A 16,766-nucleotide genomic window follows, 5' to 3' on the forward strand; every position below is an offset into this window, starting at 1 on the left:
ATACTTCCGATTATGTATTCCTAAAAGTGTCCCCATCTTTTTGTTGAGGAATCTGATCAAGGCCACTTTGCTGGATCACCCCCAGGGGTCTGGTTTCAGGGCTTTTGCCACTGGCTGTTGTGATGCCTCTGGAGTGTGGATCACTCAGACAACAGCACAACTCAGCCTCAGCCACTTTTATTTTTCTTTTTGGCCTTGTGGCTTCTGGGATCTTAGTTCCCCAATCAGAGATTGAACTCAGGCCTTCGGCAGTGAAAGCACACTGGGAGGACCAGGGATTCCCCAACTTCTTTTTTCAAAGTTGTCAATTGATTCTCAAATTGACAAAGTTGGAATATAAAGAGTAGAGATGAAAGTATTGTATCAGTGTTAACTTAACATCACTAAACTTGATAACCAGACTGCAGCTGTATGAGAAAACATCTCTGTTCTTAGGAAATATACACTGAAATATTTAGGAGTAAAAGGCCATGTTGTGTGCAGTCATGTATCCTGAATGATTCAGGAAAATGTTAGATAGATATGAGACAAAGAGAGAGAGGAGAGTCAAATGATATTGGAAATGAAATAAAATGTTAACCCGATGCTAATCTGGATAAAGAGCCACCAAATGGATGTTATTTGAATTATATTCATTTTTGAAACTTTTCTGTACATTTAAAACTGTATTGCCCCCAAAGTTTTAAAATTTAGAAAAAGAATGCATACTACATATCACACGTGGCTCCATTTAGGTGAAGGGTTGTTTAAATCTAATAAAAGGACTTTCATCCAGAATTTATTAAGAGCTCTCAAAACTCAGTAATGAGAGAACGTATAACCCAATTTAAAAGTGGACAAACAATTTGAATTTAGGTGAAATTTTGAAACAGGCAAAAGTACTCTAGATAAAGTCAGAACAGTGGTTCCACTCAGTGGCTATCACTGAGAAAGAGCAGGACAGAGAGGTCCAGGGTACCAAAAAATTCTTTATCTGTTATGAACATGTCTCATTAAGCTGTCCACTTAAAAGCTTTGTTTGCACTTTACTGTATGTAAATTATACCTACATAAAAATGAAGGCAATAATAATAATAAAGGCAAAAGACCAAAACAGGTACATTGCCACAGTCATAAAATCAATTCCTATAAAGCAAGAAAAATGAATGAACTGCAGTTTCACACAATAAAAAGGATGAGAGAATTCCCTGACGGTCCAGTGGTTAGGGCTCCTCACTCTCACTGCCCCGGGGCCTGGGTTCAATCCTTGGTTGGGGAACTAAGATCCCACAAGCTCCACCCATGGCCAAAAAGTTTTAAAAATTAAATTAAGTTAAAAATGTGTTCTCTTTAACAATAACAGCAACAGGAAAGAATCTCAAAAACATAACTTTGATAGTGGAACTATATGTAACCTTGTTCTCTATTTTCCAAGTCTCCTGTAAATTTGTTATCATATTTTTTTAAAAGTTAAAAGAAAAAAAAAACAAACATAACTTTAAGCAAAGAAAATACAAAACTATATGTACTAAATGTTTTATTTATGCAAAGTTCCACAAAAACAGGCAGGTAAGTAGCCCTACTTAGGAGGTAAAAGGCTAAACACACTAAAACTCCATGAACGTCAGGAAAATGCTTTTCTTTGGGAAGAGAGAGGCAGGAGTCATGGGGAGGGCCAGTAGAAGGGTATCAGGGATGCAGGCTACGTTCTGTCTCTTAACCTGGGTTTTCACTTTTTAACAATTCATTGGGCAGATACTCATTTGTTGTGGGTACTTTTTCATATGTATTGAAACAAAATATACATAATTTTCCATCACATCTAAATCATGAGAGACTAAGGCATAAATCTGATAAAATATGTGTAAGACCTGTACACTGAAAACCACCTAATATTAGTAGGGTAACTGAGTAAGACTGAATCAATGAGACATACGTCATGTTCAAGAATCAGATGAATCAAGATTGCTGAAGTGTCAGTGCTCCACTGATCTGTAGAATAAAGAATTCTGAACACAATCAAAATCCCATCAAGCTTTATTTTTTGTCGAATATTTCATATTTTTGTCAAGCTGAGATGAAAACATCCCCTGGAGAAGAGAATGGCAACTCACTCCAGTATTCTTGCCTGGAGAATCCCATGGATGGAGGAGCCTGGGGGACTACAGTCCATAGGGTCACAAAGAAAAGAAATATATAACTGCTTCCACTTTTCCCCCTTCAATTTGCCATGACATGATGGGACTGGAAGCCATTTGTTGTTATTGTTCAGTCGCTGAGTCGTGTCCAACTCTGCGACCCCATGGACAGCAGCACACCAGGCTTCCCTGTTCTTCACTATTTCCTGGAATTTGCTCAAACTCATACCCATTGAGTTGCTGATGCCACTGAGTTACTATCTCGTCCTCTGTCATCCGCTTCTCCTCCTGCCTTCATTCTTTCCCAGCATCTGGGTCTTTTCCAGTGAGTCAGTTCTTTGCATCAGATGGCCAAAGTATTGGAGATTCAGCTTCAGCGTCAGTCCTTCCAATGAATATTCAGGACTGATTTCCTTCAGGATGGACGGGTTGGATCTCCTTGCAGTCCACAGGACTCTCCAACACCACAGTTCAAAAGCATCAATTCTTCAGCGCTCAGCCTTCTTCACAGTCCAACTCTCACATCCATACATGACCACTGGAAAAACCATAGCTTTGAGTAGACGGACCTTTGTCAGCAATGTAATGTCTGCTTTTTAATATGCTGTCTGGGTTGGTCATAGCTTTTCTTCCAAGGAGCAGGCATCTTTTAATTTCATGGCTGTAGTCGCCGTGATTTTGGAGTCCAAGAAAATAAAGTCTGTCACTGTTTCCATTGTTTCCCATCTATTTGCCACGAAGTGACGGAACTGGATGCCATGATCTTAGTTTTATTTCACACCACACCCAAAATTAACTTAAAACGAATCATAGTACAAGCATGTATGAAATATGATACAGCCATATGATTCTGATGCATAAGTAGATATAGATGATACACTGAAGATAAAGCAAATAGATAAGAATCAAGATCTTCAGCTTAAGAGGAGGGGAGCCCCCAAAGTACAGTTTTATTTTTAAAAAGCAAAATAAATGCTTGATTCTTCCCTTTATATATATCAACTTTCCCCCAAAATGAATTTATTCCTCAGTATCCTTCCAAAGTGACCCATGAGGTTTTTAGTCTCATGACGATTCACTGATATGCTTGATCACAGTGAAAGTTTCCTGGTTATGTCAAAATCTGGGGATCAAATACTGGCCAGTGCTTAGAAAAGTAAACAAACAAAAGATAAAGCTGTTATCAATATTAAGAAAAACGCCTGCAGGAGAAAGAACATGTAGCTATAAGTCATTACATGGCCCAGCTGTGAACTCTATTACACAGTCCTGATAATGTAAAACCCAATGTTGATTTAAGAAGAAACGGTGATAAACTCAACAGAGGAACTGAAGGGAGGAAGAGAGTGAGTGCAGAGGGAAGTTCTAGCCAAAGGAATCCCATGATTTGATTCCTGAAGGAATTCTCTAAGAGACTGAGGTCTCTGGATCTGCTCCGTCCCAGAGCAGGACGCTGAATAACAGCCCCCTCCCCCAAAGATGGGCTTCCCAGGGTAGCTCAAAAGGTAAAGAATTTGCCTGCAATGCAAGAGACTGGGGTTAGATCCCTGGCTTGGGAAAATCCCCTGGAGGAGGAAATGGCAACCCACTGCAGTATTCTTGCCTGGAGAATTCCACAGACAGAGAAGCCTGGTGGGCTACAGTCCATGGGGTTGCAAAGTTGGACATGACTGAGCAACTTTCACTTTCCCCAAAAGATGCCCCTGCCCTCATACTCAAAATGTGCTCCCCTTACCTGCTAAAAAAGACTTTGCAGGTGTGATTAAATTAAGGATCTTGAGATGGGTAGATTATTCTGGATTCTTCTGGTGGCCCATTGTAATCACAGTGGTCCTTATAAGGGGTGACAGAAGGGTCAGAGTCAGAGACGGAGATTGCAATAACAGAAACAGATATTACCTGATGCAGCCATGAGCCAAGGACCATGGGCAGCCTCTAGGTTCTGGAAGAGGCAGGGGACAGATTCTCCCCTAGAGCTGCCAGACAGAAGCAACTTAGTGGACACTTTGATTTTAAACCCCTGAGACTCACTTCATTTTTTTTTTTTAAACTCTGTCATTATCCTCATCCTATTTTTCTTTAATCTATCAGATTTTTTCTTTTTTATTCTTTTATAGTGAGAAATGGAGTATCTCCTACCATATCAGTACTGTATCAGCAAACAAGGATGTCACAGTCATCAGGGATTTCAGCCCTCCAATAGGAGCCAGCAAGCCCTAAGGGCATGCAGGAAGGAGAGGAATACCTGCCATTTAGCAGCCAAAAACTGCTAGTTTTTCCAGTGGTCATGTATGGATGTGAGAGTTGGACCATAAAGAAAGCTGAGCACCAAAGGATTAGTGCTTTTGAACTGTGGTGTTGGAGAAGACTCTTGAGAGTCCCTTGGACTGCAAGGAGATCCAACCAGTCCATTCTGAAGGAGATCAGCCCTGGGATTTCTTTGGAAGGAATGATCCTAAAGCTGAAACTCCAGTACTTCGGCCACCTCATGCGAAGAGTTGACTCATTGGAAAAGACTCTGATGCTGGGAGGGATTTGGGGCAGGAGGAGAAGGGGACGACAGAGGATGAGATGGCTGGATGGCATCACCGACTTGATGCACAAGAGTTTGAGCAAGCTCCAGGAGTTGGTGATGAACAGGGAAGCTTGGCATGCTGCAATCCATGGGGCTGCAAAGAGTCCGAAACGACTGAGCAACTGAACTGAGCAGCCATCAGACTGCAGCCACACCCTACGATGAGCCCCAGGACAGCTCAAGATGTGAAACACAGGATACTGGCCCTAAGATAGCTGAGGTGCATATGAAAGGAACGATTTCATTGAGCCTGGACTCTTGCACCTTCCCATACAAAGAAAAGTGCTAAATTACTTAACTTAGGATATCTGGTTTTCTTTAATTAACAATAATCTTTTAATGTGCTCTTTGTTGCAAAACTTTGATATAATCTGGGCCCTTTCCTCACCTCCTTAGAGTAGTTCTCTCAGGGTTACTTGAGATGCTGCCTCCTAGGAAGCCCTCCCTGATCCCCACTACTCCCAGGCTGGGGCAGGCACATTTTGTGGATTCCCACAGTCCCCGGTACCTTCCCCATACGGGGTCTGACCCCTCTGCCTATACCACCCCCGTCCCAGCCCAGACCACACTGGGCAGTCAGCGTGACTGATCTGACTACCCGACTAGAGGGCAAAGCTGTCTATGTTACCACTGTGACCCCAGCATGGCCCAGCCAGGCCTGAGCACAGAGCTAGCTGGCATCCACTCTGGAGTTAAGAGGGGGAGACTGGGGTTCACTGGGGCCTCTAGCCCTAGGCACAGACAGAATGCCCTTCTGCATCCTGGCCCTTTGGCTCTCCTCCAGCCAATTATTCTGGAAGCTGGGCACGTGTGTGTGTTTAGCCACTAAGCCACGTCCAACTCTTTGCAACCCCATGGTCTATAGCCCGCCAGGCTCCTCTGTCCATGGGATTTCCCAGGCAAGAATACTCTAGTGGGTTGCCATTTCCTTCTCCTCTGGAAGCTGGGGCATATTGAAATAACACGTAGCCCTAAATGCAGGTGGAATTTACTTGAAATTTGGAGACCAAGTGGAATGTGACATTTCCAAAGTAACACTGGGAGCCAGTGACCTCCTGTCCCTGGGCAGGGCTTTCTGTCAGCTATCTAAGGGTGAGTCTCCTTTGGTAGAAAGATAGAAAATAGTGGAACCAGTCCACACGGGTTCCGGCAACAAATCTGAGAACATGAGTAACCTCTTAGGTGTTTCCCGGGCTTGAAGGCTAAGCCTGGGGGCTGAAATGGTCAGGGCCAGGGAATGAGGAGTTGAAGGGATTCTTTCCCTGCAGTCTTTGAGATTTTTTTTTTTTTTTTTTTTGGCCAAGCTACACAGTTCACTAGACCGTCAGGGAACTCCCGGTGTTTTGAGATTTTTGAGTTTATAATCATCTGCTACTTGTGTAACTGAATTTCTGTAGAAAACGGTGGTGGAGACTGCTTTGGGCTGTTGTGAGATCCGAGGGCCACACCTGACGCGGACGCGCACCCAGAACGACACAGCAGTGAGCGGTATAGCACGTACGCTGCCTGCCGGGATCGGCCGTCAGTCCTTTTCCAAATGAGAAACTGAACTAGAGGGAGGTTTTTAGCTGGCCTGCCCGAGGTTACACAGCTTCTCAAGGTCGGTGCCGGGATTTGAACCCAGGAACCCTCACCGGGCAATAGGTACGGGTATCCCTCGCAGGTTCCAGCTCCCTCCAGTCTCGGGGTCTCTCCCGAGTCTCTGGTCAGCTCCCTTCTCCAGCTCACGACGCTCACGTCCGGTGACTGGTAGGGAGGAGAGCGCCCCCTGGTGGAAGTCCTGTGTGACGGCAGAAGAAGCTAGTGGGAGTGGACGGGGGGTGTCGCAGTGCGCGGTCGTACCCGATAGGGAGGGTGGGCATCAGCGGGGGCTCACTCCTTTATTTCATCATAGTCCAGGACAACTAGTCTGTACCAGGCAGGTTCTGGAGTAGGGATGGAGGAATAGGGAAAGAACAGCCCCAAACAGCAGATACCTACGTGACCTTGAGCAGGTCACCTTGACTTTCTTCTGCCCCAGTTTCTTCATCCGATGTCGATGACACCTCTCTTAAGGCATTAAGGAGTGATAATAAGATTCATGCCTTTTCTAGGAGGAGCCCAAAGGAGATTCCTTAACCCAGGCTGGGGTGGGGAGTAAAGGGTCTGGGTTTACTATTTTCTTGCTTGTTTAGTCACTAAGTCACATCCGACCCTTTTGTGACCCCATGGACTGTAGCCCTCCAGGCTCCTCTATCCATGGAATTTTTCAGGCAAGAATATTGCAGTGGGTTGCCATTTCCTTCTCCAGGGGATCTTCCCCACCCGGGGATCCAACTGCTGAGCCACCAGTGAAAGAAACTGAAACTGAAAGTTGCCCAGTCCTGGCAGACTCTTTGCCATCTCTACAGAGTCCATGGAATTCTCCAGGACAGAATACTGGAATGGGTAGCTGTTCCCTTCTCCAGGGGATCTTTCCAACCCAGGGATCAAACCCAGTCTCCCACATTGCTGGCAGATTCTTTACCAGCCGAGCCACCAGGGAAGCCCCAAATCCCTGGCAGGTAGGTATAATTATGAGCCCCATTTACAGATGGGGAAAACCGCAAGGTTAAAATACCTTGCTAGAATCACACAGAAAGCTGTGGCAGTGGCAAAACAGAGACTTGAATTCAGGTATTTCTGTTCTCAAAAGTTTCCAAACTGGAGGTTCCAGCCCTTCAAAGCTCACACTCCAGCCTCCAGCCCATCTACTCGGACTCTTCCTGTTCCTTTTGAATGCAAAACCACTCCATACCATCCTAGCCCGCCCCTCCCACTCCCTACTCCCACCCCCCAACCCCACCCCAACTCGACCAACTGGCCAAACCACATACTTTCATCAGCCAAGCCTAAGAAAGAAAGAAAGCGCTAAATCGTGTTTGACTCTTGTGATCTCACGAACTGCAGCCCGCAGGGCTCCTCTGTCCGTGGGATTCTCCAGGCAAGAATACTGGAGTGGGTTGCCATTTCCTTCAGAGAATTCCAAAGCCAGCTGCTGAGACTGTACACTTTCATCCCACTTATGTCTGTGTCTTCCTGGTCGGTTGTTGCTGGGTGGGGAAGATGAACCCTGCCCCTGCCCTGGACCCTGTCCAACTCTGGGCTTCGAACACAACCAGCATCAGATAAATCATCAAAGATGGGTAATTTAAAGAGTCTCTGGGACTTCCCTGGCTTTCCAGTGGTTAAGACTCTGTGTTTCCACTGCAGGGGGGTGCAGGTTCGATCACTGGTCAGAGAAGATCCCATGTGCGATGTGGCAAGATCAAAAAATCATAATTTTTTTAAAAATAAAATAAATAAAGACCCTCTCTGGCTTCGAATGGAAGGTAGGTGGGAGCCTGGAGGCCTGGATGCCAGGAGCTTAGAGGAGATTAGTTTGGATCCAAAGGAAAGATAGGAGAGGAGAGATTGAAACCAAATGTTGCAGCAGAAGGAACCAGACCCCCGTGACTCAGGCACTTGAAATGAGGAAATTCTTAACCAAGAGAAAGATTCAGTGCTTTATGTAAGAGAAACTGTCAAAGCAGTTCCATGAACTGCCTGCCTGGAGTTGAAACAAATGCATCGAAGCTGCCTTGACTGGATATGAGTGACCCCAAAAAATGGAAGAAAAAGAGACCAGTTGCAGAAAGATATTTGTGTGGTATGTGCTGTCCTGTGTATCCAGTTCTTAAACCTGCAAAAGATTCCCAACTCTTCTGCTGGATGCACACATATGTAATAAAAGAATGAAAAGTTATGTCAGACTAGTAACTGTAAGAGAGTGGTTTCCCTGGGGCGGGAGAAATATGACATCTGGGATATAAAATAAATTGCTTTAAAAAAAAGAAAAGAAAACAAAAAAACTCTCCCATCTCTGTATTTGAAAAAATTATTTCTAAAACAGAAAAAGGGGACTTCCCTGGTGGTACAGGAGAGGATACAGGAGACCACCCCCCCACACTGAGTCAGAGTTTTTTTTCTTTCCCTAAATAAATACATGGTAAAAATGGTAACATATAATAAAGTGTGTAGATGCACTGAATCATGACAGTTCTTCAAAACCTGTCCTGTCTTGGGAATTCCCTGGTGGTCCAGTGGTTAGGGCTCCATACCTTCACTGCAGGAGGCCCAGGTTCAATCCCTGGTCAGGTACCGAAGATCCCAAATGCCTATGGCACAGCCAGAAAATAATAAAATAAATTGCTTTAAAAACAAAAAAACTCTCCCATCTCTGTATTTGAAATAATTATTTCTAAAACAGAAAAGGGGGACTTCCCTGGTGGTACAGTGGATGGCAGTCCATCTGCCAGTACAGGGACATGGATTTGATCCCTGGTACAGAAGGATTCCACATGCCTCGGAGCAATTGAGTCTGTGCATGACAACTACTGAGCCGGTGTGTTGCAACTATTGAAGCCCATATGCCTAGAGCCCATGCTTTTTAGCAAGAGAAGCCACTGCGGTAAGAAATCCATGCACCACAACAAACAGAAAACCCTCACATAGCAATGAAGACCCAGTACAAGCAAATAAACAAAAATTTTGAAAAAGGCTCTGAGGAGGAGGGATGGTAACCTTATGTGAAAGTTAGAGAAAAACAAAAACAAAGCATGGAACCAGATAATAATCAGATGCAGTTGTAGATAGAGGGAAGGGAGCAAGAGCCATGGCAGGAAAGACCTACAATTTTCTTTATCTCAGCCCTTGGCTGCCTTCCTGAATGTATGGGGCAGTGCCTTACTTTTATTCCACCCCGCCACCCACCCCACTACAGGGTATGATACATCGAGGGTCTCAGGAAAAGAGAGGATGGGGTAAGAGTGTTACTGAAGCCAACCTGGGTCCACTTACCTACCATGAAGCAAAACCAATCTACTGATACCAGGTTGTTTGAAGAAAAAGTACATCAGGGAGCCAATTGCAGGGATCCAATCAAGGAAATGGGCAGCTCATGCTCAAAAGACCCAGACTCCTGGATGGCTTTCAGGGGAGGACTTTTAAAGGCAACATTTGCGGTGAGGGTTGCAGTGTATGGACTTTCCTCTGATTGGTTGATGGTCAGGTGACAGGGTGATGTTTCTGGAATCTTAATCATCAACCTTCTGGTTCCAGGCAGTCTAGTGTCTACTTGCTTGTGGTCCATGTAGTCACCATCCTCCACCCATGGAGCAGGGGTTGGGGGTTCTTAGCGTCTGCAGAAAACTCAAAGATATGCACAGATCGTTGTACGTATCAGTTGAGGAGGAACCAGGACTCTGTTTTATGGACAGAATCAACAAACCTTTGTTTAAGACATCATTACTTTCCCTGCTCAACTGCTCCTCCTTTGTCTCTGCATCCCCTCACTTCCCTAATTAGTAACTGCTGAAGTCTGTTCTTTGGAACGCCAAGAAGGCCTAAGAGACTAAAGCTTTTTTCTACAAACAAGAAATGGGGGACATAGAAGGGTTTTTATACCCAGGGAGGCCCCACAGTGTCCTGCTCAGTTTCAATCCCCCCTTTCTTCGATACTCCTCAATCTTGACAGGAACAGGAGCCAGACAACAAACGGAATACAGTTTTGAATAGTTAATCATAAACTCAGCAGGTGAATGTGGTTTTAGGGGGACTTGGTTTCAAGAGCATGGGATGAAGTGGTGGATGAGAGAGTAAATGAGTGGATGGATGAGGGATGGGACTGGAGACAGCAGTAGAAAGCCAAAGAATATTGCCGCCTGTGAACTGCGGCATAGTCAAGTTCCTCACGTTACTCGGGCTTCCCTGGTGGCTCAGACAGTAAAGCATCTGCCGCAATGCGGGAGATCCGGGTTCGATCCCTGGGTTGGGAAGATCTCCTGGAGAAGGAAATGGCAACCCACTCCAGTACTCTTGCCTGGAAAATCCCATGGACGAAGGAGCCTGGTAGGCTACAGTCCATGGGGTCGCAAAGAGTCGGACACGATTGAGCGACTTCACTTTGCTTCCTTTCCTCATGTTACTCACAGCCAAGGATGCTCTTAGAATCCAGGGAAACCCTAGGCCCAGTATAGTAGGAAGGAAGCAAGACTCATCTTAAACTTCCCCTTTGCCCAGTTCTGGATGCTGGGTGGGGTAGCTTTGCAGAAGGGAAGGCAAAGAAACTAAGCAGAGCCGGGGAAAGAATATTTGGAGCAAGGAATAAGCCAGAGAGCAGATGGGCCATGGCTCACCGCCAGATAGCAAATCAGGATCTAGAACTGTAAGGCTTGGAGGATCCAAGCAAAATAAAGCCCCAGCAACTTTTGGAACACACCCACCACACAGCCCGCTGGAACCCTGGGGTTGACAACCCCCAGAGCAGTCTCTTAAAATCCATCATAGTAGACTAAATTTAAAGTCACCCAGTAAGAAATTCCCTGGTGGTCCACTGATTACACCTTGATGCTTTCACTGCCCAGGGCTCCTGGGTTTGATCCCTGGTAAAGGAACTAAGATCCTGCAAGCCGAGATTCCCACAGCACTGCCAAAAAATAAAAATACAAAATTAAGTCACCCAGGGCCCTACCCAACCCAGAGGGTGTCTGGTGGGAAGTAGCTGATATGGGGGAGCACAGGGTCAGCAGTCAGTCACTGAATAAGACATGTGAGCATCTCCTGGTCCAGGGGAAGAGAGATAGGATCTACCACAGATGACCCAGTTATTGAAGAATCTACCCTGGGAATCTCGGAATCTTTGCTCTGTAGACTGAGATTTTGGAAACCTTCATTGCTCTTTAGATGAATTTGAGAGACTAGCAAATCTCTCATTCAAATCACTCATTCAACAAAATAATTATTGAGTACCTACTCTGTGCCAGACACTGGGAACACATCAGTGAACCAGAGAGAAGTTCCTGCCTTCATGGAGAGAATATTCTGGAGGGGGAAGGCAGAATGAAAATGTGAATCAATATATAAGATACTTCAGGAGACTTCCCTGGTGGTCCAGTGGCTAAGACTTCACACTCTGGAGCTGCACTGAGATCCCATGCCATGATCTCAGTTTTCTGAATGTTGAGTTTTAAGCCAACTTTTTCATTCTCCTCTTTGACTTTCATCAAGAGGCTGTTTACTTCTTCACTTTCTGCCATAAGGGTGGTGTCATCTGCATATCTGAGGTTATTGATATTTCTCCCAGCAATCTTGATTCCAGTTTGTGCTTCTTCCAGCCCAGTGTTTCTCATGATGTACTCTGCATATAAGTTAAATAAGGGTGACAATATACAGCAGGGTGACAATATACAGCCTTGACATACTCCTTTTCCTATTTGGAACCAGTCTGTTGTTCCATGTCCAGTTCTAACTGTTGCTTCCTGACCTGCATACAGATTTCTCAAGAGACAAGTCAGGTGGTCTGGAGACCTGGTACAGCCAAATAAATAAATAGTGTTTTTTTGAAACAAAAGATGCTTCCAGGTAGTGATAAAAGGCTGTGAAGACAATTTTGTATATATTTAATAAACACATTTAAAACTGCCTCTATGCCAGGCATTATTATTGTAGGTGCTTAATCGCTCAGTCGTGTCTGACTCTTTGTGACCCCGTGGACTGTAGCCCACCAGGCTCCTCTGTCCATGCAGATTCTCCAGGCAAGAATACTGGAGTGGGTTGCCATGCCCTCCTCCAGGGGATCTTCCGATCTAGAGATCAAACCCCGGTCTCCCCTACTCCTAGCGGATTCTTTACCATCTGAGCCACCAGGAAAGCCCATTTAGAGGCTTAGAAAATATTAATTAATTTCATATTTATTAAGTACCTTATTTTATAAATTACAGGAAGGTCTGGGGTTGAGGACGAAGGGAATTCTGCTTGTGTCATCTATGACAGTCTCTTCCAGAGGGGACTGGCATTTAAGCTGAGAACAGAAGATGAGCCAGTCTCAATCTCTAGGCCAAGCATTTCAGGCAGAGAGTTAATGCAAAGACCCTGAGGCCAGCTTGCTATTTAAAACACTGAAAGAAGGCCAATGCTCAGGATGAGTGGACCATTCTGAGAATAGAACAAAGTGGGCCCAGATGATGTCAAACAGCAGCCAGTGGACAAATCCCCCAAAAGGGCCCCATTGGCCACCACGAGGGACTTGAATTTAACTACCATGGTGGTGGAAAGTCTTGAAATCCTGAAATCTTTAGAATCTTGTGAACTTACCTATAGGAATTTGCAGTTTGAAATCTTTAGAATCTTGTGAACTTACCTGTAGGAATTTGTCTTGAAATCTTTAGACTCTTGTGAACTTACCAAGTTCATCTTAAAACGTGGTTAGACTCCTAGACCTCTGCAATCTTGAAATTTCTATTCTAAGCCAGAGCCCTTTCTCTCAAAACATGGCTAGGACTTCCCTGGTGGTCCAATTGTTAAGAACCCACACTTCCACTGTGGGTTCGATCCCTGGTTCTGGGAAAGTTCCACATGGCAAGGTGCAGCAAAAAAAAAAGGCCAAAATGTTCTCTACAGTCTCGATTCTAGCCTCTGACACCCAAAGATGTCTTCTGAAACCAGAGAGAGATTAGAAGAGGCTGGCCTACCCTTCGTTACCATGAAGCAGGTGCGAGTCCTTAAGCTTCTCCTTTGCCCTGTTCCAGAGGGTCCTGGGAGGTCCCAAGTCCAACATCTAACCTGCCTGTCCACTTGGCTCTTCTCCTGGGATAGCTAACAGCCATCTCATACTTCTTGGGACCAAAAGAGAATTCCTGATTTCCCCTCCCTCCAGTAAAACTTGCTTCACCAGTTTTCCACCTCTATTTGTCCCCATCTCCTTCCTTACCTCTGTAAAAGGAAAGTGTCATGTTTCCATTTGCTGAGGACAAAAACAAACCGAGATTAGGGAAAGCATTGGTCTCGCTAGAAAATACATTTTTCTGGGTTATCACATTCTGGGGTTGCTCACTGTCTTTGCAATAGACTCTGTCCCCTCTACTGCAACAGTCTTTTGGAATAAAAAGTCTCTCCTTACTCTCCAGAATTGTTAGTACATGACAGAAACAACTTAATTTCCTTCACCTTCAAGCCAAATTTGTCAGGAAACCCTTCTGACTCTACCTCCAAGTATTAATACATTCAAAGTAAATCCATTTCTTTCTTTTCTCATTGGTAGCCACTCTGCTCCCTGCCATTAGCATCACTTGCCTGGACCTTGATTGCACAGGGCTCCCAGCTTTTTCTTCCCCTGCTCCCCCTCCCCAACAGTCCCTTCTTCTAAAGGCAGACAGAAAGATCTTTTGAAATGCAAAAAGAGGGGAATTCCCTAGTGGTTACTACTCTGCACTTTTCACTTCGAGTGGCCTTGCAATGCAAGGGACACCGATTTGATCTCTGATCAGGGAAGAGCCCACTCGCCGCAGAGCAACTAAGCCCGTGTGCCAAACTACAGAGCCAGCACCCTAGAGCCCACGAGCCTCAAATACCAAAGCCTCGGCTGGTGGAGGCGGGGGACAGTCGCGTTCGAGGGGCGGGGGAGGGTGTGAGAGGAGCCGCCGCCGCGGCGGACGCGGAAATAAATTTTAGAAAAAAAAAAAAAATACCAAAGCCTCGGTCTGCAACTACTGAGTCCCGTGCACCCTGGAGCCCTTGCTCTGCAGTAAAAGAAGCCACTGCCATAAGAAGCCCACACACCACAACTAGAGAGAGCTCTCAAAAAGCAACAAAAACTCTCCACAGCCAAAAAGTAAAATAAATACATAAATCTTTTTTAAGAGATAAGAAAAAAATGCAAAGAGAAAATGAATGTTTGAAGGGGTGATGGGAAGAGGCATGGTGGTTTCTGGGATGATGGTAACTCTCTGTATCCCCATAGGATTTTGGGGCCACATGGAGGATGTACTCATGTGTGGAAATTTGTGCATTTCATTGTGTGTAGATTTACCTGGGAAGTGGCAAGGAATGACCTGTAAACCAATATTAACTCTAGCATGCCAGATGCATGCTAGTTATGATATGCATGCGGATGTGTTTAGGAGTGAAGGATACTGGTGTCTGCCACTGTCTTTGAAATGCATAAAAAAAAAAAGATGAATTGATGAGACAAGATGAATAGATACATAACAAAGCAAGGATAGTTAAAGTGTTATCAGTGGAAGCTAGGTGGTGAATATACTGGTGTCTACTGTATGTTTTAAAGTTTCCCTAATAAAACGCTAAATGAAAATGCAAAGCAAACAGAGTAACTTCCTGCTAGACACCCTTCCACTGCTTCCCCTTTCATTAGAAATAAAACACAAAATCTTTTCCGTGATGTCCCTGTCAACCTCAACATCCTCATCCCCTACATTCAATCTGCGATGACACAGACATTTATTGAGCATCTACTCTATGCCAGGGACTGCCCCAGATGCTGGAGTACATCATGGATCTGATACTATAACTGTCTTCTGCCTGGAGGACCCCATTCCCTCGGCTGGCCTCTGAGATTCCTTAAATTGTCTTGATTTGCAAGTTTATTTACACAGGGGTAGGTGCTCTGAGTCTATGGGGTCGCACAGAGTCGGACACGACTGAAGCGACTTAGCAGTAGCAGCAGCAGGTGCTCTGAGAGGGCACGGTTCTCTCTGTTACTCATGGCTGCACCGGCAAAGTCTTATTTACAATTAGACCGCAGTAACAATTAGTCAGAAGAATATTAGCTTTGCATTTGTTTAATATTTGCTATATATGCACCTGGCCCTGTTTTAAGCTATGTACACACATACGTGGTGGCTCAGACAGTAAAGAGTGCGGGACACCCGGCTTCCATCCCTGGGTCCCCTGGAGGATCCCCTGGAGAAGGAAATGGTAACTCACTCCAGTATTCTTGCCTGGAAAATCCCATGGACAGAGGAGCCTTGCAGGCTACAGTCCATGGGGTCACAAAGAGTTGGACACAACTGAGAGACTTCACTTTCCCTTTTTCACACACATCCCTATCTTTTTATTTTCTTTTATGTTTGGCCTCTTATTTGTGAGATCTTATTTCCCGGAACAGGGATTGAACAGGGGCCCTTGGGAGTGAGAGCCCAGAGTCCTCACCACTGGACCACCAGGGAATTCCCACACTTAACCTATTTAATTCTAAAACAGATCCCCATTTTACAGATGAGTTAACAGAGTCACGGAGAAGTTAGGCTGTGAACTCAAGTAGTCTGGCTTTAGACATCATGGTTCTAACCACTGTGCTATACTGTGAAGTGAATGAATAGTTTAGTCAATCATTCAGACTGGCCTGAGTTCAAATTCTAGTTGAGCCCTTTTGTTAGCTGTGTGGCCTAAGGCTCTCTGAACCTAGATTCTTTATTTTTTTTTGTTCGTTCTGTTAACTAATTAATTTTTATTGAAGTACGGTTGATTTACAATGTCGTGTTAATTTCAGGTGTACAGCAGTGATTCCGTTACACATGCCCATTTACATACATATATATGTGTATAATTAATATATGTAGATATACATGTGTCTATATATACACATACATATTTATATATACATTACATATGTATATATAAATACATAATATATATATAGGTACACATGTATATATATATTTCCTTTTTCAGATTCTTCTCCATTATAGTTTATTACAAGATATTGAGTATAGTTCCAGGTGATATACAGTAGGTCCCTGTTGGTTATGTATTTTATATATATGTGTATATATTTATACACATATATATAAATATACTGGAGAAGGCAATGGCACCCCACTCCAGTACTCTTGCCTGGAAAATCCCATGGACGGAGGAGCCTGGTAGGCTGCAGTCCATGGGGTCACTTCCCTAAGAGTCGGACACGACTGAGCGACTTCACTTTCACTTTTCTCTTTTCATGCACTGGAGAAGGAAATGGCAACCCACTCCAGTATTCTTGCCTGGAGAATCCCAGGGACGACGGAGCCTGGTGGGCTGCCCTCTATGGGGTCGCACAGAGTCGGACAGGACTGAAGCAACTTAGCAGTAGCAGCAGCAGGTGCTCTGAGAGGGCAAGGTTCTCTCTGTTACTCGTGGCTGCACCGGCAAAGTCTTATTTACAATTAGACCTCAGTAACAGTCAGGGAAGCCCAAATATATATGTACATGTGTATATATATATTTTTTCCTTTTTCAGA

General features: G+C 44.6%; 1 long non-coding RNA gene across 1 annotated transcript; it reads right to left on the reverse strand.

Annotated features, from left to right (window-relative positions):
* Positions 1 to 1,998: 1,998 nt before the first annotated feature.
* On the reverse strand, positions 1,999 to 12,305 carry LOC147353890 (uncharacterized). Its single transcript, XR_015146029.1, has 4 exons — positions 9,550 to 12,305; positions 6,327 to 6,472; positions 3,853 to 3,950; positions 1,999 to 2,996 (listed from the first exon to the last, which is right to left on the reverse strand). It is a non-coding gene; the product is annotated as an uncharacterized LOC147353890 (long non-coding RNA).
* Positions 12,306 to 16,766: the final 4,461 nt, after the last annotated feature.

The sequence above is a fragment of the Bos grunniens genome, chromosome 18, assembly GCF_055505025.1.
Source record: "Bos grunniens cultivar Pamir isolate PY7600 chromosome 18, Bosgru_T2T1.0, whole genome shotgun sequence".
In the NCBI taxonomy this organism is placed as follows: Eukaryota; Metazoa; Chordata; class Mammalia; order Artiodactyla; family Bovidae; genus Bos; species Bos grunniens.